This window comes from Myotis yumanensis, unplaced genomic scaffold, assembly GCF_028538775.1.
Source record: "Myotis yumanensis isolate MYYU_CA2020_CCGP unplaced genomic scaffold, mMyoYum1.0.hap1 SCAF_13, whole genome shotgun sequence".
Taxonomy (NCBI): Eukaryota; Metazoa; Chordata; class Mammalia; order Chiroptera; family Vespertilionidae; genus Myotis; species Myotis yumanensis.
The window spans coordinates 49,760,025-49,767,164 of NW_027223764.1; positions in this window are offsets into that span (position 1 = coordinate 49,760,025).

Consider the following 7,140-nt stretch of genomic DNA (forward strand, 5'->3'; position numbering starts at 1 on the left):
AACTACTGTGACCACAAAGCAAGGCCCGGGGTCAGAGGAGTTTATGCAGTTGCTTAAGGTGCCGTTGCACCAAAAGAAGATACCTGGGCTGGCCTTGGTGGGACTGGCTGCAGTGTGGTTTTAGGTACAGTTCCAAGTGACTCATCCCCCAGTTACCGGATTACTTCTATGGTAGCATATCCATGGAGGCAGGGTAGGCTCTGGAGTTTTGGGAGGCATCACGGACCTTGAACCTCCACACATAAGTGGTTGGGGGTGGGTGTAGGTTGCTCAGAGCCGGGAGGAGAAGGAGGAGGGGGGAGGGCAATTAAGGCGGACCTTAGTGGGGCTCAACACTTCACATTTATCGAAGTCATGCTGCTCCAGGGTCCTCTTGAGTCTGGAGAGGTGGTGCCATGATGGATCGCCAAGCAGCTTGGCCACAGTGGAGGTTGTAAGGATTACAGTGTGAGGTGCTGTCCACCTAGGCTCCAAGGCTTTTGGATGTAGATTCTTAAGGAGGACTGAGTCACCAGGGTGAAGGGCTGGTCTTTGGTAGCCCTGTTTGGTCAGTTCTGGCTTGGGCAGAAACCTGTCTGCGTGTTCTCGGAGCAGCTGCCTGAGTAAGGACAGATATGGAAGATAAGTACCCAGGGGAGGAGGATCAGTAGGGAGACAGTGGTTGAGCAAGAAGGGTCTCCCATATAGGAGTTCAAAAGGGCTTAAGAAGGTGGGGCTCCTTGGTATAGCCTGGATTCTGGTCAGGGTCATGGGCAGAAAGTTCGGCCAGGAGCTGCAAATTTCTAGAGAGAGTTTAGTTAGATGGTCCAATAGGTTGGGATTGAGTGGCTATGATGAGGGTTTGAGCCAGTGACAGACAAATCCAGCTGGATGTAGAGAAGGAGAGATTGATGTTAGAGAGTAGATAAAAAGTTGTGTTGATGGGGGTGGGCAAAGGAGTAGGTCCAGGTTCTGCAGGGCGAGAGAGAATGTCCTTTAGTAAGGGAGGGATAGGTCAGGGATTAATATAGGTTTTGATAAAGACAATTATAGCAGAATTGATGACTTCTTTGTCATTCCATGTCCATTTCTCCTGAAAATATTAAAAACATTCATTGGTGCATTCATTGTTAGCTGCTTGTAGGAGGATTATAGTGAGGAGATGAGACACAAAAAAGGAATTCAAAAACCTGAGCTTCCTCTGGAGTAAAAATTGGAGGGTCTCCTGCCAGGTAACAGCCTGTGAGGAATGATGGGTCATCAGGTCCTAGATGGTGCCGCTGAATCTTCTTCAGGGATGGTGGGAAGACATTTGGTGAGCCTGAGAGAGGTAGGTATTGTAGTGAAAGTGGGATTAAATGTTACAATGCGCTGTTACCCACGGGAAAAGAGAAAGGGAAGGAAAGAAGCAGTGGAAGCCAGGGACCTGGATATGAGGCTAGAGAAAAGGCAGGGGGAGGAGGGAGCAGGCCTCACAGCCTGCTCCCAAGCCTCTAGCAGCTTGGATTTTAAAGTTGCCGCATTTTTTCCTAAAGATAATGATCTCAGTTTCTGATAATAGCCGGACTGTTGAATAAACCTGTGCAGTCCAGGAAGTTTCCTTTGGGAAGGGTGGAGTGGGCGAGGGGGATGGAGAAGAAGGCGCTGAGGTCAGAGTAGTTTTCAGAGCATTAAAGGGGTGAGAATGTTGGCCTTGGGATTTATGGGCTTAGTGACGGGGTCCCTTCGCCATGTCATGTCATAGAGGAGCTTTGCAAGAAGACTACAGTTGTGAACCCGGAGGCAAGAATACCCAGTGAGCCTGAGGAAGGAGAACATTTCTTGTTCAGAGGAGGGGACAGTCGTGGAGGAGATAAGGAGATAAGGCGTCCACAGTCCCAGGAATGGCACGACCCTGTGGGGTGAGAGAGCGAAGCTGAGGTAGGCGACTGTGGTCTGGTATAACTGGGCCCCATAAGGGGACACATGGCAGCCCTGGCTGGGCACCCAGGCAGAACGAGAAAACAGTGAATGAGGGAATTTAATAAGATGCAGTGTAGAGTGAGGTGGCTAATGGCTGTGAGACTAATCCTTCAACCCCCATAATAGAGACTGAGGAGTGGACAAGGGTCGAATTAGGAGAGGGCAGAATAAGTGGCCCTAGTGTCAGTTAAAAAGAAGATCGGCTTACCTGCCACCACAGTCATTACCCGAGGCTCTGTCCTGGTGGTGTAAGTCTGTGGGGCCCTGTTGGGGCCTGGGCAGCTTCTTCGGTGGCCAATCCCAGGAGGTCTGGGAACTCCAAACCAGATCCAGAGGGTGGCCATCCTGGACTGGCTGAGGCCTGACCTGGAGGGCCAGACTACAGTCTGATTTCCAGTGGCCTTTCCCTTCCGCACCTTGGGCAGGGCCCAGGCAGGGGTCTCGGGTTTGAGCAGGACTTGGCTCGGTGTCTTTCCTTGCTGCTTTTGAGGCATGGGCCCGGAGGAGGCTTAGCCCCTGACTTACCCGCAGTTGGAGGACCGGCACTTCGTTTGGGGTTCGTGAGAGCGGTGGCTAGGAGCTGAAAGGCCTCCTAATGGGCCTCAGCCTTGGCCTGATCTCGCCTTTGATTTTGGATTTGGGTCTCCTCGTCTCTATTATTAAAGACCTTAAAGGTCAGATTAACGAGGTCTTCTTGAGGGGTTTGTGGAAGTTTGCTACACATGTCGGGGGAGTAAAGGTGGTCAGGTCAGTGGAAAAAGAAACCTGAGAATGGATGCAGCAATAGAAGAGGCTGTTGAGGAAGACAGTCTTGGGATGGCCTGAGAATGAGTGTTAGAGGGGAAAGGCTGTTTCGGAGCTCACATTCTCAGGATTTGGGCTCTCAGGGATAAGGGAGAAGGTGGCTGCTGGTTAAGAGGATCTGAAGAGAAATAACCAATGCATTTTTTAATTTGAGGAAGATCAGAAAGTGAGAGAGAATGGCTATCCAGATAATATTCAATTTGAGGAAGATCAGAAAGTGAGAGAGAATGGCTATCCAGATAATATTCTTCCCTGCTGCAACCTCTCGCAAAGGGAACTGGCCAGCCACCTGTGAATTCAATTGCTGGAGATTCAGTGGAGCGCACAGGGGAAGGAGGGCGTTAGAGTTCTCAGAGGGTACAGCATTGGGTTCAGGTTTCTACGGCAGGGTTGTAAGTGGGGGGGTGGCGGGGAGCGGGAGAGGTGGAGATGAATGATCCTGGGCAGGCCTGGGATAGGTATCGGAATTCCTTGATGAATGCAGTGGGGTTGGCGAGAAGGTCCCCTGCCGCTTTTCAATCACCCTCAGATGCAGCAACCTCCCGTGTAGGGAGGGGCGGACAGAAGGGAGGAGGGGCCTGCGAACACGTTGTGTTTACTGACTGGGGAAGCAGGCGGGGGGGTGGGGGAGCAGTTGCCTGGCTACTTGAGTTTCTGGCTCTTGCAGTGGCGGGGGAGGGGGGGGGGAGAGGGGGCGGCGGGGGGGGGGGGGAGAGGGGGGCGGCGGGGGGGGGGGGCGGGGGAGGGGGGGGTTCGAGTGACAAGTTGAGCTTCGGGCTCCTGAAGCAGCCGCAGCCTCGGGCAGAAAGAGGGAGGAGGTCAGCAGGTAGAGGAGGTGTTGCCGGAGGGAGGTAGCAGAGGGAGGAGGAGGAAAGGGAGCAGATGGTGAGGTGGAAGGGGCTTTAGGGGAAGGGACGGGACGCAGACAGAGAGAGAGGCTTGGGCATATTTCCTGGTTTGTCGGCAGAAATTACTGAGGTCGGTAAGGATGGTAAAGTCAAAGGTCCCATTTTCGGGCCATCTGGACCCGTTGTCCAATTCATACTGAGGCCATGCTATGTTACAGAAATAAACAAGGCGTTTAGGATGCAGATCCTGGGACAGGCCTAGTTTTTAGCTAGGTTGGTGGGCAGGCACCCTAGAGTTATGCTGGGATCAGGTTTGGAATTTCGATTCCCCATGCTCGGTATCTGAGGTCAGTAGCCGGGACCAAAGGGCCAGCGTCCCAGCGGTTTGGCCAGGGCTACAGATGGATGGAGGAACCAAGGGAGATAGGGATGTCTCTGCTACCTCCCTCGGTCCAGAGGAGCCCTTCCTGGAAGGGTCCGGAGAACAGGGCAATCTCTGACACGGCTGCGCTTTACAGACAGAGATGCTGGAGGGCGACCTCAGGGATCGACATGGGGCGGGACTTACTGCTAAGCTGCCAAACCGGGAAAGATAGCTGCTAAGCTGGGGAAGCTGAGAAGCCAGGAAAGAAGCCGGTGGGGGGGGGGGGGGGGGGGGGGGGGGGGGGGGGGGGGGGGGCCTGAGCCTCGAGGAGGGAGAGCAAGTCACCCCGAGCCGTGGAGGGATGGCCAAATGGGGTGCTCGCGCCACCAGGGTTTCAAGGCACCAAATGTAAAGTTCGTGATGCAGGAAAACAAAGAGAATCAAGCCGGTCAGATAAGGGAAAAGAGAAGGTGTAATCCGCAATCTGCATCCCCGGGCGAGACTCATGAGCCCCAAAGGCGGGCCAGTGAATTCGTGCCAACAGGGAGGGGGCACTTCTTTTTATACAGGTGTTTGGTGAGGGGCGTGGGGCATGAGCTGAGGAAGTTCCCATCACAGGGGTCGTCACAGTATTCAGCTGAGGAAGTTCCCGCTGCAGGGGTCAGCATGTTGGCCTGTTAGGATTCCAGGGAGGGTCCATTATCTCCGTCACCATCTGCATGACGGTGGCATGCAAATGCTCCTGAGCTTCCCTTGGACCTAACACTACTCTTTGTCCATGGATTCATTCTTTGACTCTGGTGGACAAAGAATCCGGGTTCCAGTTCAAAAATTCTGTTTCACTTGCACCACCAGACCAAGAAGGAGGGGCTGAAAACCAGCCTTTCACAGCCCTCAGATTTCTCCATGTGTCTGGTCTTGAAGCATAGCAACCTGCATCTTGGGTAAAAACTGCTGTTTGAAATGTTAATCTTGCTATTTTGGCTTCTGTAACCACTTGCTTGCTTAAATAATAAGGAAAAATAAGACTGCTCCCATTCCAGAGAGGCCATAAACTATGTCCGAGACAGAGTTGTCAGTGCTGGCGCCAGGCCAGGCTTTGAGATATGGTCTCACGGCCCCTTCCCCACACACAGGACTTCTTTCTCAGAAGGTCCAGAAGTCTCATTCCAAATTTGGAAGACAAAGAGCTGGAAAAAGTACAAATAGGAAAGGCTTCCTCCATGTGGGGCTCAGAATTTAACAGAGATATTCTGCTCTGAGCCTGCTAGTGCTAGCATAATAAGACTCCAAATTAATTTGGCTTATTAAGGCATCTCATGTCAGCTCGCTGATTTACAATATAACAGTCTCAGCAGGGGAGGGCTAAAATTCTCAACTATGTTCAGGTCCTAACCCAGCTGGACAGGCTGACATTTCGGCTCTCCTGCACCATCTTACCAGCAGTATGGGCCGAAAAGTCCCGGTCCTGAGCTAGTTCCCTGTGCCTCTGCACCCAACAGGACAGGGCAGGCCTAGGAGCTCAACAGGTCGGGGAAGGGGTGCCAACTCTGTGCCTGAGGTGGGAGAGACCATTCCTCACCACCAGCCCACAGAGTTTAATCACGGACAGGGTCTTTCCTTAAAGCCTTTCCAGAGAACAGAGGGCCCCTCAAAGTCACTGCTGGGTGTGAAACCCAAGTATGGCCGAGTCCAGAGCCAACTCCAGGCTGGTGCTGCAGCAATGGGAGCGCTCCTTCCCTAGGATGGGCGGTCGGCGTCTCCCAGGTGGACAGGATCCCCACTGATTCCCACCACCTGCTGTACATGGGCTCCACTCCTGTCTCTGTTGCTATGTGTTGGGGATCCCTGCGTGGGGTTGAGACCCCACATTCCTAGGGGGAGGGAGTTTTGCAGCTGTGCTGTCCCTGAAGCTTCTCAGCTGTCCCCACATGAGGGGGATCTCCCTTTCTGCATCTCCACACCTCTTACCAGTCTCTACCTGGCTTTTCCTGTGCTCCTTGGTTCTACTATTTCAGCTCAGCTGTAGTTTAGTTTGTTTTTCAAGTGGATTGCTCTGTAATTTAGCTGTAAATCCGGTCTGACTCTGGAAGCAAGTGACACAGCTTCCAGCTACTCTGCAGTTATCCTGGAATCCCAGCTGTTGTAATTTGTTTATTTGACAATCCGACGGAAAAGAGGTCAGTGCTTCTGACTCAATAGTCAGGTATTGCATGTTTTACAAGTTCTTGCAGTGCACTGTTTGACAGTTACTTCCCTATAGCAAGCATGTCAAACAGTTCCTATGCCTCATTTACTTATTTAAATGAGGCCCGTGGTCCGCAGGCCATGAGTTTGACATGCTTGCCCTATTGTCCAGCTCTGATAAGAAAGGTAACAGGTCTGCTGAGCTGCAGTTTCAGCAATGATGTGGGCAAGCACCTGATAAACCAATCAAGGCTACAGCTCAGCTCTGACAAGAGTGCAGCTACTGAAGTCCATGAAGGGCTGCAGGTATTGCTGAGGCTGCAGCATAGCCTCAGTGCCCAGCAACCTAAGAAACCCTGTGATCTTCCTAGACCTCATCTTTCACACAGGGAGGTTCATGGTCATCTGCATGAAAGCCATTGTCATCATCATTTGAGATCTGACTCTTCTCACTTGTGTTGGTGTAACTGAGGAAGGCAAAGGTTATCATTGTAACAGGAGTGTCTGGGTTGGATCATAAATAAAATTAGACCCTGTTGTAATGTGTAGTTAGATGAAGAAAACACTATAGTCTGTGTTACACGGGGATGCCAGGGCATTGAGAGGGAGTACTTAATAGGCTAGGAGGTAGCAATTAATAGAAGCTAAGTTGCAAACAGAAAATATATAGGGCTTCTGAAATAAAAGTCACCCTAAATAAGATTTTGTCTAGCTACCAGGATATGACTTGTCAGGTAGGCTCTGTGGGGAGTGGAGAGCAATGGTTCATTTCAGCCTGCAGGCTGATCCAGATCTCTGGGAGGCACATGAACATCTTAAAATTGGAATGTTAATAATGAAAAAGTTTTATCATTTGGGGCACAAGTGGCTCTACTATGGGATTCTCCTTCAAAAAATTGCATTATGGGAAACAAAACCCTCTCGTAACAGCTGACGAAACTGCCATTAGAGCCTCTACAACACACAAGGAGATGCCACAGCAGCAACTACACCCAG